The following is a 20528-nucleotide window of genomic DNA, read 5'->3' on the forward strand; positions in this document are numbered from 1 at the left end:
CTGTTTCTTCCCTCTTTGAAATTTTCAACACTCAAACGTACTTCTCAGTTCTTAAAGTTGCTTAAAATAACTGTTTCCTTTTAATCCAATTTTTAATTATTGAGCATTATAATGCTTTCATAAAGTCTCATGTTTAGCTTTCCTAGATTAAAAGTACAGTGTTGGATCCTGACTATAACATCATGCTGACCCCAAAATTCAGTTAACCATTAAAGATCTCAAAGTACATGTAAAATGTGGATCCAAATGCAGGATTAGACTCTGAGTGTTTCCAGCCCTGATGCTCAGTTTCACCTTTAGATTTCCATCCTGGTATGACTTTATCCTTAAAAGCTATTCTTGACCCTTTTTTCCCCTTCTAGACCCCTTTTATTTTGTTCCACAGCATCTTTAGCCTGCATTAAAGATCAAAGCAAGATTTAAAGCTTTTATTACTTTTCATTGTCTTCTCTTCTGCCTGCTTTTGCACCATGTTATTTCTCTCAGTAGTTTCAGTTCCAGCTGTGCTACCTTTTTCCTGGGTTTTTTTTCTGTCCTTTGGTAAACAATCCATTCTTGTCTTTGGGGCTTGATTCTGACTTTTCTCAAGCTTTTTTTTTTCTTCTCTGCTCCATTAGTTCATATATAGTCTACATAGTTCCTATATAGGTCATGTAGTTGCAACAGGGGACTAAGACATCCTGTTTGGCTGGCAAAGAGGATCACAAGAGAAGCAAATGGACCAACCTGTAGTTTTGTCCTGGTGGCTTTCCCTGGTGAAGGAGATGAGAGAAGAGGACAACAAGCTAAGGAATGACTCTCTGTTCAGGACTGAGATTACCAAATTGGCTCATCAACTAATTTAACATGCTTGAAATATTTTTGATTCATTGAGCTGCTTATGATGGGGCATCCTATGGCTTCTTTTAGACGTAGCTCAGTCATGTCTCATCCCTGAGACTACACAGAAGCTATTCTGCTTCTCCTCCGTAATCCTCGGCTCTGCTCTGAGAGCTGAAGTGCTGTACTGGTCCTGGGCTGCAACTGCACAGCTGGCAGCCACATTTGATGCTAATGGCATGCTTTGAAGGATGATGTCAGTAGAAAATCAGCATACGTAATGGAGTGGGAGGTTTTCAGCATCTGTACCTGCTTCACTACCTTCAGAGGCCAAATAACTTTGGTGGCTGTGCTAAGGCATTGCAGATTCAAGAAGTAAGAGAAGCAAGTGGAAGCTTTGGCCCCAGTCTCAGACAACAGATGCTGGAGACAATAAAACCTTCTCAGAAAAGGAAAGTGATTATTACAATTTTCTAGCCAACAATTACCTTGCTCTTATAAATTATGTTGATGTCCATGATATAACACACATTGCTGAGCACATGATAGCTGTCGTGTGCTGCCACCGACTTCCCTGCTGATGCCTGACATGCTGCTTGTAACCCATTTTATTTAGCCTGGAGTACAAAGGTGCTCTATAAAATGAGATTGGCCTCGAAATCATGTTATGTGCTGTCTGTACCTGTGTCCCCCAGCTTTCTCTTCAATATTCTGCTGTAAGTCAAAGCCGTAGCCCATTAGATTTCACTGTCTTGATATAGCATTTGCAAATAGTACCAGCCAAAAAGCCATTCATGTGGGCAAGTTTGCCAAGATTTACTTAGGAATTTTTATGAAGAACTAGCGCAGTACCAAAAATGTAGCTTTCTCTTCTTTCAAGTCCCAGCCTCTTTTGAAACATCTCTTGCTGCCTGTTATCATTTAATTTCCACATGCACAAATACAGGATTCATTCCCAGTTCTCTTGACTATAACATATCAACCCTCTCGCTAACATCCTTAACCTCTGCCCCTGGAAAACTAATCATCTCTCTTGTTAACTCAGTCCCTTTTAGAGATGGCAGCGCACAAAGCACACCAACACTTCTCTACTGTAAGTAGGGAAGTAATGCTTCTCTCTACTTGGTTTGTTCCACAGCTTCCACACTGATTTGTGTTGTACAATTCAATCTTCTGAATCACCCTTAATGACATCTATTATCTAAAATCCATTGGGCACCACTACTTCACTTCATTCCTTAATTACACCACCTCTCTCTTTTCATACCTGCTCTTATACTTACCCAGTCACTGCCCTTAATGTCATCCTATTTCTCCTGTACTAAGCTTCCAAAGTACTCATCAGCAACGCATGCAGCCGGCTCTGTCCTCCTGCCGAACCGCTGAGAGTGCTCGTGAGGAGTGTTTTCTTGCCTCCTTTCCTCAAACAAAAGCAATCCTTAGATTATAACAGAGAGTAGAGGAAGGCGTTATGGGTTAAACTGCCATAGAGGGATTCTACCCATGCAGTTTGGATTTAGAGACACTATTTGTACAGAGATGAGTTTAAAATTTTGATGTTCAGACGTGCCTAAGGTTTGTTAAGAGTTGAATTTACACTGAGAGTCAATGGGCCTTTGGAAAATCCCAGGGTTTTTTTTCGGTAGTGTGTCAACAGACATTTTCTTCAGGGTGGAGAATATTCCTGTTCAACCCTATGCGTGGGGATTAATCACAGTAAAGTTAGATTTTTGTAGTATATTAGTGTATTTTATAACAATGCAACAGTTAGCCATTCATCAAGGCGCAATGAAGCACATATAAATTTTCCAGAAGCTTCCCATTCATGTGATACTGAATTCTTGACTGTTCATAACAGTAAAAATAAATGAAAACCCTTTCAGACAGCAGATGCTGTACAAGTAGAGTTGGTAATTTAGGGCAGGAGTGATTTGGCAGACCTAGTATTGTTTGTTAGAGTGCTGTCCCACATAGAAGGTAATTTAAAAGTCACATTTTAAAAAATAATTTTTCTGTAAATCCTTCTCCCCTAACTGAATGAATTCAAAGTCAGAATAGAGAGCCATTGATTATTCTGGCTTCAAGGATCAGGAAGGAGGTTAATTAGGGGCTGATAAAAAGTTCTCTGGGGCAGGGGTCATGTCTTTGTATGTATTTGCACCATGACTATTGCAGCATCCCCCTAAGCCTTCTGGGGCTGTGGGGTTTTTTGTAATATAAATAAAATTGTAGTTTAGAGTGTGAAAATGGGTTTGATGGCAATTTTTGAATCTTTACGTTTTTAAGAGCTGTTTTCCAAATTTCTGGGGCAATATGAATGCAGCAAAAGTGTTTTCTCATTGTGATTCCTTTAGAGAGTTTTCATCAGTGAAAGAGCTCTCCTGTACTGACATAAATGTAACTCAGATTAGCAGGGATCCTTTGGGCTCTGTAGAGCCCTGTGGATCAAACCATCATACAGACAGAAAAGCTTGTGGCTGTTCTGGGTGTTGGGATATTTTTTTCTCATTGGATCCAAGATGTATGAAGCAAATGTACCTGAGGAAGTGAGTACGTCTCTCCACTTACCCTACTGGGAGGGGTTTTGAACTGGGAATCTGGAGGTCATGTGGAAGAGCTATGCCTGATTCTTCTCTTTGGCAAATTATCACCTGCATTTTGCAGACCACTGCGGGGATGGGAGCCACATCAGTGGCATGCAAGCATCTCCTGTGGCGTCTATTAAGTGTAGGCATCACAGATGGCATGATGGTGGAGAAGGGATAGCATCAAATAAGTTCCTGTGGGTGTCTGATACTGTAGTTTCTTACTGTTTCGGGTAACTCTTTGCAGACTCATGGGTTTGTGCCCCTATGAAGGAACAAACAAGAAAGATCATCTGGCTTTTTATGAGAAGTCTTGATCCTTCTATTTCCCATCTTAAAGATAAACAGGACAGCAAGCAAAGCAAATGGTAACAAAAAGTATAAAATAATAGCTAGGGAGAATATATGATTTTGTAACATTTAAGTTAACTCTGAAAATATTCCTAAAAATGCTACCTCTGCTAACTGGCTATGGGCAACCTTATGCGTTTCATACAGGTTTGTGAAATTAAAAAGCCAGCTGTATGATGAGCCTTGAGGGCTTGAAAATGGTCTTCCAGATGCTGATACAAACACAGATTGAAAATCCCCAAAACACAATTTGGCCTTTTAATCACCAAGAACTGGTGTCCGTCTCTGGTTTTCCAAACAGCTTTAATCTTGTTCTAATGAATAGTGACTTTCTCACTGCCTTTTTCCCCCTTCCCCACCCTACAAATAGTTGCCCAAGTGACTTATTTTCTTCTCATTCTCTTCTAAATTAGTCGTGTCTCCTTCTCTTTCTTTAGCTTGGTGCAAAAATTATCCCCAAAAGTGTGAAGGCCAACAGTTCTCAAATCAAGATTGAGCCATGAGCTTTCTTCTGTCCTCATCCCCCATATTTTTTTCTATGGCTTTACAGAGAACTACTGCAAGATTTACTCCTCTCTGTTGTCTTGTATTTTGTTCATTCCTGCAGGTCATAATGTCCATGCGCAACCTACTAATGGTGCCTGAATTATTTTGTTGTCTAGTGTGACAGATGATGACTTTGCACTTCACTCATGGCTTTTGCTGTCCCTGATACCTTCATGCTTTATTCGAATTGCTTTGCTCTGATCCAGGCCATAAAGTGATTATGGATGATGTCCACTGGCAAATTTGGCTTACTTTCATGCTTTCCTTGAATCTCGTGAAGGTGGCCAATCCAACCGGAGAAGACCTCCAGCTGCTCTGGCAGGCCACAGGCCCTCCAGAACTTTCTGAGGCACATGGTAATTGGTGAAAAATCTGATGCTGGTCATGGCTTATTACTTAACCACACACTGTAACTTTGCCTTTTCCTTCACTGCTAAGGGGATCTGAATAGGATACAGGAGAGAAAATAAAAGTGGCATTTTCTACAGGAAATGGCCCTCACATATATGTCTCTGCTAATAATTACAGAGCTGGTTTTATTTTGTTCAATGCACTGCTTCGATTTTGGATCCACATCAAGAGCAGCATATGCTCTCCAAACTAAAATATGTGCATATCTGATTTTTGACAAAAAAATTATTTAATTGATCTCTTCCTACCCTCACCCCTCCCCCTCATTCTCTTCCTGCCTTTTTGCCCATTTCGTTACTAATTCCGTAATATGGTAAGCCCCCTATTATGAAAGAAATCTGAATTAATTTAAATATAAAATATAAAGAATTAACCTTACAGCAAAACAGATAACAGAAAAAAGAGCTAGTTTTTCCTGTCAAGTGACAGCCTTCTCGTTTATTATCGTTTTAACAAATTAAGTTGCAAAATTGGCATTATTTCAGAACTGTACAAAATGTAATGACTCTATGAAATATATTGAATATTTCAAGTATTAAAAATCCCTTAGTTTTGAAAATGAATCACTGGAAATGATCCTTAAGAATCCAAAGTTTTTTTGTGTCATTTCTATACTATGCCTGCACAAAATCTAATGGCATTTGCCGAGTTAATCCTGGATATTCTATTGTTTTGGTATTTGTACTCTATTAGTTAAATACAACATGTTTGAGAAAATCAAAGGGAAGAGATGTTGTTAAAACAGGAGAAAATATTTATCCCTTAGATGCAAGAAACACTTGTCACCCAAAATAAATCTGGCTTAAACCCTTTAAGTCTTAAATCAAATAAGTTTTAAGTTAAAATAAGTTTTCAGTCTTAAACTTGTCTTCCACTGAACGTATATATTTGCATATGTGTGTGTGCACATGGCGGCGTGTCCATGTGTAACAGAACAGCATGCACTAAAACTGAATTCCTCTAAACCCTGTTTCAAGGAGCACTTAATGCTGCTTTGTAATGGCTTTCGTGCAGGTAGATCTGAATTATAAAGATATAATGTGTATGATTAAGCAGCTCTAGAAAACATAGGGATGAACTTCACCTGTCACCTGTAGTGCGTATTCCTCTTCTGTTTTGTTTTCGTTTTACTGATATATGTGAACAAATGCAAACACACATGTTAAGAAGCACAAACCCAGGGGATAGTGCAGGCGCAGCGGGGGGCTCTGGGTGCCAGGGGCTCTCAGCAGAGCCTGGGTCCATGGAGAGCACAGGGCAAGGGCCGGGGATGTTTCCAAAGGGGGCAGAGGATGCAACCTCAGGTGGGAAATGCTGCAGTCTCATGTTCCAGCAGGATGGAAAGGAAGCCAGGGAGAGGCAGCGACCCACAGGATGGAGGCTGTTATCTGATGAGGTCATCGTCACAAATGTTATAACTCAAAAATGTAGCTTCTTGTCAAAAATGAAAATGATGCATAGACATGGGAAGAGCCGTGTGAATGTTTTCCCCTCCAGATCACTCTCTTAAGATCTGTTCATGTATCATGTCACTTCAGCTGTCCCTGTGCCACAGGTCACTTGCTAGAAAATTGGTGAAGATGGTCCTGCCACCTCAGCGAGGGCATGATAAAACTTGCCAGTTTTTGCTCAATCCTTGCCAGCATTTTCTCTCCACAAAAACCAACAGTACTTTCTGAGTACCACCTCCGTTCTCTTTTCTTCTCTCTCATGCCTTTGCCTGTCCTTCGAATACATCTGTGTCTTTGCCCTTCGAGAGAGTGCCCTTTTTTCTGTTGGCAGCCCTTGCGTAGGTGCCGTGTGTTGTGCTGCCTCTCTTCTCTGTCTCACTCTATTCTCTTTCCTGCTGATGAGACCCATGTTGCTTTGGCAGAAAAACTAAAATACAGTAGTTCATCAATCCAAAATCCACGATGATGCACTTGTCTGACAGTGGGGGTTTGGCTGAAGGTGATTTTGACTATGAGCCTGACTCTTTTCTCTTGACAGTAGAGAAGAACTGTAAGACTTTGTCTAATACAGATTTCCTCAAGTATTTTGAAAAAAAAAAAAAAACCCTGTCTTTATTGGTGGGCAGTGTAGAGAAATTGAATTGAGAAGATACGGGGAGCAGTGCTGGTGCCAGTCCATGTCCTCATTTGGAAATGGTGAGTGCTTTGTGTCTCATTCTCAGGGACACAGGGATTCCTAGCCCAGAAGAGAAACAACTCTTGCGAGAAATCACTAACTGGTGCCACCAGGGCTAGTGTCCTGCAGCATGTCCAAAATAGAGAGAGATGTGTCTGCAGGAGAAATACCTGTGTTGTTTATAGTTTTGCAGATGAATCTGGAGAATCTCAAGTGACATTATAAGGGCCAAAAGTTCATCTGTTCTGGATGTAGTAACAAAACACATCAGGATGGAATACAAGGACTTTGGGAGGGTATCTGCACTCCCTCTTCACCCCCAGTCCTCCATTTCAAAATTACTTAAAATGCTATTGAAAATTCAATATTAAACTGAAACCAATCTTGATCTTCTATATAACTGCACATTTTGGTAATGTAAAAGCTGATCTTCGTGTCCTGGGGCAAAATCTATGTTCCTTGCAATACTGAACAAGGTTTCTGTCCTTCACACTAGCGGTGCCTGTATGCCTTCAGCACTGAAATAATGGCAAATCATCTGGAAGCCCTCTGGAATCACTTTATCTTAAAAGGTTGTATTTTAGAGTAAAAAAATGAAATAAAATAATCCATTTGTAACTTTATCTGGAAAGGGTTGGAATCCGATAGAGAACAGATGCATAAAGATACTTGTGTGCTCCTCGTTTTGGGCAGTGATTTAGTGTGCAATGTTTATAACCTTTTTATAGCCAACCGATGCCTAAAATCAAACCAAGCCACAGCAGCAGCAGGCCAGACATCAAGGTAGGGATGATGTCTGAGCATGCCAATGGCTGGGAGAGGAGCCTGCACTTCCCTTGAAGTTCCAGCATCAAAGATGACAAATAACTCTTTTCTCCATGTTCCAGTTTCACACATCATCTGAGCATCCTTTGGCAGCAACAGTTGGCCCAAACCTTGGAGCAGCAGCTGGTAAGTCCAGAAGTGGAGCTGGGATACCTGTGGCGTCAGATGTACTGGAAACCCTTCTAAACTGTATTTTGAAGTCTCAGCATTTGTGTGGACCTAATAATAAGACATACATTTCATTACAAGACGTGCATTTCATCCATAGGCTGTGTGTCTGATTATGCATGGCAGCGTGGCTCATTCCGGAGCTGCATCATTACTGTCTGCGTTTTAAGACGAGGATGTGGTTGGCAGCACAGGGTGATATGATACAGGCTTAGTCTGTGACCGAGCCAGGAGACTGAACTGCAGCTCACATGAGCTGTTCCTGGCTTTTCCCTTGATTTGTTGTGTGGCATTGGACAAGTCACTTAACCCCTCTGAGCAAAAGTGGTGCTGTGATCAAAGTGACATGACTAGCACCTGTATGAGGGGCTGCTGGCTGTCAGCATGTGTTTGGATACTTTGGGATCTCTGTCTCCTTGTGAATGCACATGCATATATATATATATATGTATATGTGCATGTATCTTATACATACATAATGGATTTATTTTATATTTGTATAGATTAATAAATACACCCCCCACATGAATAGGTGTGTGTATATCTGTATGTATTATACAGATGTATGTGTGTTTGCAGAAGCTTTTGGTTATCACAGCATAATGTTATATTACTGACTCACCACATTTGAAGAATATTTCAGTACTGTGAAGTGAGCTTCACTGATTCCAAGTCTTGGCTTTCAGAAACCACAATCACTTTGTACCTGTATGTGTCTTCTTGGTCACTTTGGTGTGCTCAGTGCTGTTTTCTGTTGGTGTTGCTGGCAGCATCAGCACACGTCTGTACAGCACCAGTGCAGCAGGTTCTTACAGATGCTGTGTGCAGTTCTGCCATTGGAGGCTGTTCTGACAATACCTTTAGAAGTCTAGGTATAATCATTTAATGTAATTGTTCAATGCAGCAAAAAAATCTGACAATTCACTCACTCCTGAACATGCTAGTATTTAAAAAAAAAAAAAATCACTTAACTTTAGTAGTCCCTTAAGAATGACTAGGAAATTGAAGGCAGCCTTAACTGTGGAAGACCCCAGGATTTGATATTGCAGCATACAGGTGCTATGCGGTAAGTGACTGCTTGGAGACTCCTGAGAAGCCTTGATACAGTGGGCTGAATTATACCATCATTTATGTCTGTAAAATCCCTCATCACAATGGACAGGGCTCACTGGTGTAACAGTCAGGTGTTCTCAGAGCAAGAGTGAAATTGAAGCTACGGTAAAAGCCTGGAGTGCTTAAATACTGTTGTTTTCAGTGGAGTCGGTGTGCTGGTGATGTCAGTAGATCACAGGAAAATTTGTGCATTGGATCATTTAGAAGTGAATCTTCAGAATCATTTCTTGGAGTTAGGTAATTGCTACATTTCAGTGAAAATTTTAACCTAACTGCTCCAGATTCTGTTGAAAAAATTTAGTCTGATGCTTCAGCCATGTAAAGTTCAGGTGTCACTGAATAATAATAACAATAATAAAAAAATTGAGTTGCGCAACACTGAATCTGCCTAGAATTCTTATTGTACGTTTATAAAATAAACCCTAATGGCTTTTTGGAGTCGTTATGGTAGAGACTGTCAATGTATATTAAGATTGCTATGATAGTACATAGCCTTTATGATAAAAGCATGTAAATTAACATAGAAATCAGCAGGACTTTGCATATTTTCTTGTAATTTAATACAAACAGGTCCAGATTTACAGAATCATGTGCACGGAAACTGTGTGTGCACATTTTTGATTGTGCATTTCTGACCTTAACTAACAGAGTGAGAGAGAGGAACAGCTCACATGGTTCAGATCTGCACTAAGGTCTGCGAATCTGCATGCCAAATGAAACACAAGGCGACTTTTGATGGCCAAGTTAACCATCAAAAAGGTTTTTTAATGGAAATGCTGTCACACTCTTAACTAGAGTACTGCTGCCAGGCATCACATCAATAATGCAAACTTTGGAAGACAATCTTGCAAACTAAATAGCCAAGAATTCTGAAGTATTTCTAGAAAGAAAAAAAGAAAAAAGGTGATTATTATGAAGAGGGGAAAGCCATCAAGTGAAATTTAATTTTGCGTTCAGATTTATTATTGCTATCTGTTCCCAGTGCTGAAATGCGTGTTTACTTGCAAAGGACAGTTTCTTTCCATAATGAATCATAGTAACGCTTAAATTAAGCACAGTAAAAGAATGGTTAATGTCATAACACGCTGACAATTTAACCTGGCCAATATTTTTATTGCCTTGTACAATAAACCTAACAGAGCACAACTTGCTTTTTGACTGGTGGAAAATCGGTTATGAACCGCCAGGGAATGACCAATTTTTCAAATGCAGCCATTCAGTCACACTATAGCCACTAATACTTTTTTTTTCTGTACACTATTGCTGTTATAATCTTTTGAGGATATTTTATCACGGCAATAACCTCCTCAAAATCAGTCTTTACTGCAGTTAATGACTGGACAGCTGGAGCATTAACTGGCCTTGGCTTTGCCTCTAGCCATTAACTAACAAACCAGTTGTTATCCGCAGGTAACAACCAATTTCTTGTAGAATTTCCTTGATAAAGTGTCTCACTGGATAAAGTGGGTATTTTTTCCTCTTCTTTCCTCAGCTGAGATCTAGCAAGTGCAAGATAATATGTAGAGAAAGAATTGCAGGGAAGTAGCAATAAGTAGTAGCATTGTGAAAGAAGTTAAATTATAAACCAAAATTCATAAAATGTTGATTGTTTACTCCTGCCAGAATTTTTCTAACATTAATAAAAGACCGCTCTGTTATGTCTTGGTCACTCGGGTCCAGCACGCCATCCTGCATTCAAGAGTAGAATTTGGAAGCTGTGTTAGGGGGTGGCAAGGAAGAGTCCCTTGCATGTGCCAGCGCGGCGCACAGCCTTCCCCAGGGGACAGACAAAAGCAGAGGCATGGCAGGCACTGGCCAGTTAGGCAGAGAGAGAGAGAGAAGAAAATGGAGACAGTTTTTAAAGTGTCTTCCATCTTCCAAGTAAATACCCAATGAAGAAGTGAGGTTAATTCTGTATATTTTACACTTAATAAAATGGGTATTATTTTTGAGGGCTCTCATAAAATTTTAGCATTTTTGCTTGTGGTTTGAAATTATGAAACGTTAACCTCTGTTTTGTTGCAGCATTATTTTAAAAGTAGGGTTAGCAGATTCAGATTGAATCAGTACATTACTGAGGGGGGTTTAAAGCAGAGATTCATGGCATTGTTAAACAATAGCAGAATAAGTAAAATGTACAAATGAAACAGCCATAAAGAAACCAAGCTTTATCATGCCATAAACAATGATGTCTTAAAACTGTTAATAGGCTTAATAACAGTTTATTATTTTACCTTAACCCTTTTTAATGCCTTGTTTTCTCCAGCTTTTATCTTGGCTGTACTGAGCTGTTAATACCACTTCTTAAATTTTTCCCTCTAGGTATATTTTCCAGGAGCAAATATGAAGACAAAGTAAAAGCAGCCACGCGTTTGCTTTCAAGAAACACAGGAGGCACTGTGCTCAGAAACCTTCCAGGGCTAGGCTTTGGGATACAGCAAGCATCTTAGCATCTACAGTACTTATAGAAGATTCCTAAAACCAAAGGTGAAAATCCAGAACAGTAGGAGCTGGAATGACAGGTCAGTGTTTCCAAGGGGTGAGGGTTCTCCCCCAGTGTCCGAGTTTGTAGCCTTCCTCACAGATCCATCCGCCCTGTGCGCGGTGACCGTGGCTTCCCCTCTGCTGAGGGCTTCTGTGCATTTCCAGATGTTTGCACAGGAGGCTTTTGCAAAATGTTTTATTGTCTACCAGAAATAAAAATTAATATCGACCAGAATTTATAACCAGAGAGTCAATTCCATATCATATTACATTTTGAAATCAGTTTAATCTGGAAAGATTTTGGGATTCTTGGCACTAAGAGTTTGTCTTGCAGTTGAAATCACTGACTATTCTGCGTACATGGAAATGATTCTGTTTCTTTCTGGTACACATGTAGAACTGTCTCATGCTATTGGAGATTTAATTTGGGCATTGATGTAAGAATAGACCCCTTTCATTGCATGTGTACTAACTACTGATATTATTTGTGATTCAAGCATTTCTGGCAATTTGAAGTGATCCGATGATTTTAAAATCATTTTTAATTTCATAAGTCTACTCCTTTAATCTCTTTCAAATTACTGAAAATGTAAGGCATTCCAAACATTTCTGATTGTTCTTCACTGCTTTGGCCCCATAAAGCCAATCTTTTCTGAAGTTAAGCACTTAAAAATTTGAAGTACTCCAATAAATTTAAATTGGCATATTCTGTGCATATCAATTGAGAATTATTAGAGCATTAGTGCCTAGGAGTGATAGCTGAGGGCATGCAAACCAGTTCATACATTGATTTTTAATGACTTCTTATTGATTCCATGCTTTTTAAACTTGATACCCTTAGGTTGCCTCTTACATAGAGTTAACAGATTTGTGATGATACACTAAGTTTGGAAGAGGTACCTTTTTCCTCTTATGCTTTTTCCTTTCTCCTTATGGTTTACTATTATAACTTTGTTCAGATGCAAATAGCAAATACTTTGTGGCTTAAAAAATGGTGAATGTGGTTTTAATGGGATACGGCTGCTCATGTTTCCCTGGCTTATCAGAAGACAAGGTTTATGTTCGAACTTTTAAGGGTCTCTCCTACCCTCAGTGTATGCACTCAGTGCTCACCAGCACTGATGGATGCCCTAGGCCTGCACTGACAGGAGAAACAGGCATCTTAGTAATTTTTAAACGTCAATCTTAATTTGTTGGACCAAGATATTGTAGGTGTCATAAAGCACAAAGTGAAAATGTACATTAATACTTTTACATTTTTTAAAATTATTGATTTATATTATGAAACACACACACCTCTGCTCTGTATGTATTTCCAGTGTGTTTATTAATACTTTGGTGTTGACCAATTAACCAACATGTTGTCAGTGCAGCCTGCGCTGGTGATAACTGGGGGAAGTGGGTACCATACTGCTATGGTGGCCGCCATCCTTTGCAGAAGGAGGAAGGCTGGGGATGGTGCCCAGGCACAGGGGAAAGCCAGAGAGAGCCCTGATGGAGCGGCTGCCCTGGGCTGGCTGCAGGGCAGCTGATGGTAGTGCAGGATGTGCCCAACTGATGCATCAGGAAGGTTTGGGGAAGAACCGCTTGGAAACAGTTACACCACAGCCCTTCCTTGGGTGTGAGATATGCTTTTTCCACAGTTTTCCTACATGGAGTGTAACAGGGCAAGTGAGAATATTTCTAATAGATTCAATTCTTGTGGGTTTTTCAGTGCTTCTCCCCTGCTGCTTGGGCTGTGTGGTGTGAGCTGTTTCAGGAGGCAGTGGTTCCAGTTACATTTCGTGGGGAACAAAATGCTCACACTTCATTGCCGTGACACCATTGCTTGTGGTACCTTTGCTGAGGATCCTGCCAGAAAGCCGGCTGACCATCACACGCAGGTGTCCCTCTCTCCCCTCGCTAGACGAGATCCCCTCCGGCTGCGGCTAAGGCACGTAGCAGTCTGAAGAGACATTAATTGCTGCTAACTGCGACGAGCGCTTCTGTGTTTAGGCTTTGTTTAGGGCAAATTCCTCTGCAATTGCATTGTTGGAAGCCGCGGGTCTGTTAAAGTCGGAGTTATTAGGCCATGTGCTTTCTGTGTGTTGTCATAGTCGGAAAAACACCAGTGCAAACATCTGCACTGGGCAGGGGAAGTGTTAAGTGAAGAATAAAAACAAGCCCAAATTCCCATTTGGAAACTGCATGCCTCAACAAATACCACTGTTCATAGCAAGTTATTAGCTTCTTGGTTGTAATTCTGGTCCTTTGCAAAAGAGAGGTGGAAGAAGCATGTAAAAGAGATTTTTGATACTTCACGGTATATTGAATGAACAGCAGAAAGCTCCCCAGTCTGCCCATTTCCATTTACAGTTCGGACGTGGTTGAGGAAACACTTCCATCTCTTTTCCCATGTGATTTGTCATGTCTTCTCGTGGCAGCACCCTGAACACACCAAAATACACCTGAATAACACACCCTTGGATTACAAATCTGAAAAGTCCCTGTTTTTCTGAGCTGAGCTATGTATGAGTGACCTGTAAGAAGCCCTTTTCTCCTTCTGCATAGGACGGGTCTCCACTGTGGGCAGTCCGAGGGCTTGCTGGTGGGCAGGAGCTGGTCGCCTTCCACAGGGTACCAAGGAAGGAAGGATGGCCTGTCCCTGGGCAAGAGGGCCGCCAAACCTCAGCGGGCTGGCAGGGGATTACCCCCCTGAAGGTAGGATGAGAAAGTTGGAGTTACAGTTGAATGCCTTCTGGGAGGCTGAGGTGAGTGTCTGCTGGTAGATTTAGCTGAACTAAACATCCTGAAGTTTACTCATTTCACACCACCCGCTCTGCACCGTTACTGCATTTGATGGAGTTACTAACAGCTTACCAATATGCATAGTCTTCACCTTCTCTTGTTTTTGCCATGTGCCTTCCAGAATTAGAAGATTCAGAGGGAGAAATGTCATTTATATGTTCATTTAGAAGCCACTCTGAGCAACAGCACATTTACGAGTTTGGTTCATTTTTATGGATTTGATTCATTGCTTATTAAAGCCAATGGAAATCTTTCCATTGTTTTCAGCTGGTTCTGGCTCAAACCTTCTTGGTGCTTGACAGTATTTAGTAGGAGCTGAAAGATCTGAACTTCTAAATCATGATGTATTATGGTCTTCTGCAGTGCCTGTTTCTTAATTATATACGTAATCCCAATATCTGTTGCAGTGTATTTCTGGGTAAGCAGTTTCTATTTTGTTAAATTTTCACAAGTATAGTATTATGAAGCAGTTAAATAAAATATCATCAATGTTATATTTGTCGTAAGTGAGAAACTATATATTGAGATTGCTTTTATCCATTCATTAGTTTATGGACACAGAGTCCTCTGAGGAATGTCACAAATTCCCTTGATGTCCCTCTGTGCTAGATTTAGCATTTGGATCTTTGATTTAATGGAAAGATATATTAAAAACTGATACAGCCAGACAGCTCCCTGTGGGGTATACACGTATGTCAGCTTTTACGTCACAGTTATTTCAGTCAAGATTTGGGACTAAATTATTTTATCCAAAAGTTGTTCTGGAATATGCCGTGCACTTTTCATAAGCATGTGGTGTCTTTTCAGAGGGTAGCAGATCAACCATTTCAGCTTCTCCTGCACGGCTCTCACCCGTATGTGTATCTGGGATGTACTGGTGTACCTGGACGTTGCCCTCCCCGCACCTCTGGGCTGCGGCACCCGGCAGATGTGCCCAGCAGGGGCCAATGTCTTCCAGAGTGCTGGGAATTTCCACGCTACGATATGCTGTGGAACCATCTGCATTTTTAACAAAGTTCAGTGTGATTGTGGTTTTGTCTTTTATGTTGACTTTCTAAAGATATTCCAGAATTTCCCTCAGGAATCTTTACTGAATTTGTGGATTTCAAATTATTATTATAACATATTACGGGACAATTAATTTGTAAGCACTGTTACCTGTCCTAGAAAGCAGATTCTGAGAGGAATTATTTTATCTTTATAATTTAATGTATCTTGTAATGAAAACTAATCTATGTAGTTCAAATTCAGACATTAAAACAAGTTAAAGGGGTCAGTATATACAATAAATTTCCCTTTGCCAATTTACTTCATTAATTTAGACATTGCCTTTTCACTTTAACTCATTAAAACTTTCTTGCCAAGTTTACTTATCTGTGTTAAGGATACAATTAATATTATAATTTTTAATTATGCAGTTGGTTTTATCAGAGCCAAAGTGTTTCCTTAAGTGTGAATATCAAAATAGAGTCTATATTTTTTAAGAAAGTGAAGCACTGCAATTTCACTAATTCCTTAATAACACAAATATTTATGTATCTTTCTCCTTACTGTTTATGCGTCAATAGTTATGTTGTTTTATTTTATTTTATAACCTTAGCATAATATACTACTGAAAGCTATGTATTGTACTACTTAATTCTGTACCACTCATTCTGATTTATGGCATCATTTTGTTTCCAGTTCATTCCTTATCTTCAAAAAGCTTGATCCAAAACTCATCAAATTCAGAGGAATAGATCCCAGTGGGCTTGGATTAGTCTAGTAGGGTGAAACTGTGGACTTGACGAAGTTTGCATTACATGTGCAGCTATGCGGTAGTGAGATGACTTGATAGATTTCTAATTCAGCTACTTCTATTTAGAAGCAAATTCTTGAGTATCCTGACCATGCACTTGAAATTTAAGAGACTGTTTTAGTTGCATATATTCATCCATTTTCTTACTATGACATTTGAGAATACATTTATTTGCCAGTTTGATTTTATCATCATTATGGAGGACTCATATTTCTAATTTCTCCTACAGGCTCTTGAATTGTTAATGTTAACTCCTACTGAACCCAACCTTGTTTTCTAACAGAGGGATACCATTCTGAACTTGTATTGATGCTGAGCTGTTAAAAATATGTTCTTCAGGAATGACAGGTTTACAAGTCATAATAAAGTACAGCTCATCACAAAAGGATGGAAAAGCATTAATGCAGAAGACATCTGGTAAATAATAGTACAATGTATTTATCTTGTTATTTCTTAGTTATAGATGTATGGAGTGATAGATATAGAATTATGAAATTGATTTAAGTTCTTCAGTGCAGCAGAAGCTGTTTTGTCATCTTCAGTGCTCTTGCTTTTCTTTTTCACCTGACATTGTTAAATTGGAACAACCTGGACATATCTTCCATTATATACCAGCTAGAACATTCCTGGGTTTGCCATTAACTTGATAATTCCTAGTATTCTGGCCGATTACGTATATGGACTGCTGCACATGAGATTCGTTTTATTAAATAAATACAGAAGGAGTGTGTTAATATGAAATGATTGTAACAGATACCACTAGATAATAATGTGTGCCACAAGCTACCTTAAAATGTATTTTTGATATATAGCTGCGCTGCCTGATACATAGTTATTGTGCAGCTGATTAGCTATGGTGAGAAATTACTCATTCCCTTGTATTAACTACACTGTTTAACTACACTGTTTCCACCAATCAGTATGAAGTATGCCAACTTTGTTTAGCCTGTGCACTTGTGCAATGATGAACAAGTAATGCATAAAACAAACCCTCCTACCTAATCAAACATTCCTCAGAGATTTGAAAACAGAAACAAAGGGTAAATCCATTCGTAGATTATAATGGTAAAACAAAATAAAGTTTGACACATGTATATGGAAAATATGAACACATGATGTGAATATTTTTTTTAAACAACAACATGTTTGAATTATTAATAAATGCAAAAAATATGTTTTAACACAATATGGAACAATTGGAAGGATATATTTCTTTAGAATCACAGGGTCAGGAAAGATCTCTATTGGATACAAACATTACACATGTTTTTTTCCCCTCTCAGTTTGCATTTTAGCCTTCTCAAATGTCTCTCTCATCATGAAACACAGCCATGGTTATAGTTGGGAGAGTTTCTCTTTTTCATCCTTGAGCCTGCAGTACAATCTTCAATCTCTGAGTATATAATAAACGAAGTTTGTTAACCTTCAGGGTGCGAAACCCATTTTTCTCTTCTTGTCCTAGGGTGTTAGGTGTTGAGGACAGCTGATGAGCAGTTCTTTAGGGAGGACTGCACTGCTCTTCAGGAAAGGGCTTACCTTTAATTTTGTCATATATCCTGGCTGCCACGTTATTTGATTTTAAGATAATTGATGGATCTCTTTATGGGTATATTTTTTCTTAGTCATCAAGAAAGCTCGAAATATTTGATAAGAGTGATTTTATTGGAGAGTAGTAAATATCGACAGAATGAGATACCAGAAAGGTGGTTTTTTATTATTTTATTTGGACTTTTTTGCCTTTGTCTATTTGAGCGAAACTGCTGCCTGCGGATTTGATGGGGACTGTGATGAGGGACCACTGTAGTCATTTTCACTGGTGATTGCACATTAATTAGGGGCCCCCATTCTGCCCTTTTCTACAATTCTTATTGACTTTAGTGGGTGCTGTGTGAACAGATAATGAACAAAATACCCATCAAAGTAAATGCCATATATAAATAAAATCCTAAATTGAAATAATCATAAGCAAGTTGAAGTAAAGACAATGGTGCCATTAACATTGAGCCTTTAGAGGAAACAATATAAGTAAACAACAATTTCATCTTTAACTTTAAATTCCCAGTTGTGCATTGGCTCGTACCCCAACTTTAACATTAATCAGAAGCTTCTCTGCATTTCACCTCCTCATTTATAAAAAAATCTTTGCTGAAAGGTGATATAAAACTCATTATTTACCTGAGTGACCAGAAAGGCTCTGAAAGTGCCATTCCAAGCTCTCGGGTGAATGCTTATTTATAGTTTTTTAATAGGCATTCGTTACCTGATGGATTGGAAAGAGTCTTTTTGAACCAGTTGCCATCTATTGGTTAAATATAGATTGATAACTTTTTCTTAAAAAGCTTATTATTAACCAGATGAGCTCATCACCTTTGGATTTCTAAAGTGATGATTAGTTTTAGCTTCCAAGGGTTTATTCAAGATTTTTACTAGTGTAACTTAAGTTTTGCTCAGTGGGCCATATTCTGGAAATGAATTACAGTAGTGCAATCCTTGCAAAACCCAGACTGCAGCAGTAACATGAGCCCATTTGCACAAAGACATACCTCAAACCTATGTTGCTGCTCATATATTGGCTAGTCCAAGCAGAGGCGTAGGGGAGGTAAAAGGGTGTAGCACATTTTGAAATGCCTGTGAACTTGTTTGGAAACACATTGTTAGGCATATTTTGATGCCTAAAAAGACATAACAAGTCCTATTCACACCTCTGCGCAATTTGCACAGTCTCTGAGCCTCAGTGATTTTGCTTCGTATATCGTTCTGCTCTTGAGGATTTGCTTCTAGCTTAAATTACTGTGGAAACAGGAAAAAAACCAAACAAACAATACTTGCATTTTTTTTTTTACAAATGTAGTTTTGCACTCTGGGCTCAGAAACCCCATGCAAACTACTTCAATGGGGATGGCAGGTTACCCCGTGCAGTGGCTCCTATTCTTTGTGAACTGGGATCTATCCTGTCTCAGTCACTTCTCCCTCGTTAGTGCTACAGGCAGCGCTGCCTTGGCATGGCTCCAGCAAGCGGGCAGCTCCGGCTCCTCACCCACCTCTGCAGCTGTTAGCACATCTGTAGGATTTTAGAATGACAAGTCCTGGCTAAAGAAGTGTAAAACAACATGGCCCTACATGTTCATGCTTTGTGATCCTTGAGGGCTTTTCCAGTTTGTAACTTGTATCTTAAAATGATGCTCTTAAATAGCGTCAGTTGAAGCTTAAATCCAACATAAAGATGCAATAGAACAAGAAGAAAGAAGAGCCCTGTTCTTGCAATGTTCCTGGAAAATGGGTAGGTGATTTGAATTCCCTGGGGCTTTCATGTAATTCCTAACAAACATGAAAATTTGGAGCCTTGTTTTGCTTGCTTTTGTTATTGCTAGTTTGTAGGATGTAAGAATACCTGAGTTTTCACTTTCACCCCTTTCACTTCCCACTTTTTCTTCCATAATTTAAATTTCAAGTTGGAAGTTTGCATCCTGTTCACACTTTTTCTCTTCCATGGGGTAAATATACATAGCTAGAAGGAGAGGTGAATGCTCAATGGAGAGACTGGTCCTATCTCAGCTATTTAGGTAGAGTACGTTTTCAACCATCTGGAGACATCTTGGTGTTACTTCCCAGTTGTTTCAGAGAGATGGTTTACCTTCAAATTACTCTGATTACGCATAGATTCTTTCCAGAGAAACCAGACCCAAGTTTCTCATGTAAAATTAACTAATATGTGGGAAAAAAACAAAACGAAACCAAAAAGCAAAACAACCAAAACCCAACAACAACCAAAACCCCCCGAATTTTTGGTTAGGTGAGAAAATCACAAACAAATACACAAAGACTTAAAGCCCTTTGAGCTTAACAGAGAGAGAGGAAATTATAAAGATCACAGAGCTGATGTTCTTTGACATCACCTTTGCTATTGTAAAATTTTGGTGGAAGAGTCTATCTTAACCACTTAAAATATTACTTTTTTAAGGAAGCAAATTTTGCATTTGGTTAAGAAATCCTTAAAATTCTCTTTAAAATAATGTCAGCAAAATTAATTATACTCTTTGCCTCCCTCTGCTGGCTGTGCAGGCAGAGTTAATTGCTTCATGCCGTGCCACCCTCTCATTCTTAGCTGGTATTTTGATTATAGCAGTCTTCATTTCAAGGTTGGATAGAAATACTTGGGGAAACAGCTATATATGAACAGAATTATGGAAGCAGAGGAAATTTTGAAAGGAACAACAAGTCTTTATTTTTGAGGCTTTAAATTATTAGAAACATGTTTGTTATTAAAGAAGGTCGCTTTAACCTCTTCTGAACTCATATTCTGGACTGGTCTAGGTGAGGACAGGAGAGTCATACAAAATTTCTTTGAAGAAAGGCCAGGTGCTGAGGTATAGCAACAATATTTTGGCAGAAAAATGGCAAATCAAATCCAACTGTCCAAGAGGGCTGGATATGAGCAGAGCTGAACAAATCTTTGTGTGTACACACACCATTCAGGTGCTTTGCATTACACAGAGAGCTCTCCACCAGTTTTC

The sequence above is a fragment of the Streptopelia decaocto genome (assembly GCF_964273445.1).
Source record: "Streptopelia decaocto genome assembly, chromosome: 11".
In the NCBI taxonomy this organism is placed as follows: domain Eukaryota; kingdom Metazoa; phylum Chordata; class Aves; order Columbiformes; family Columbidae; genus Streptopelia; species Streptopelia decaocto.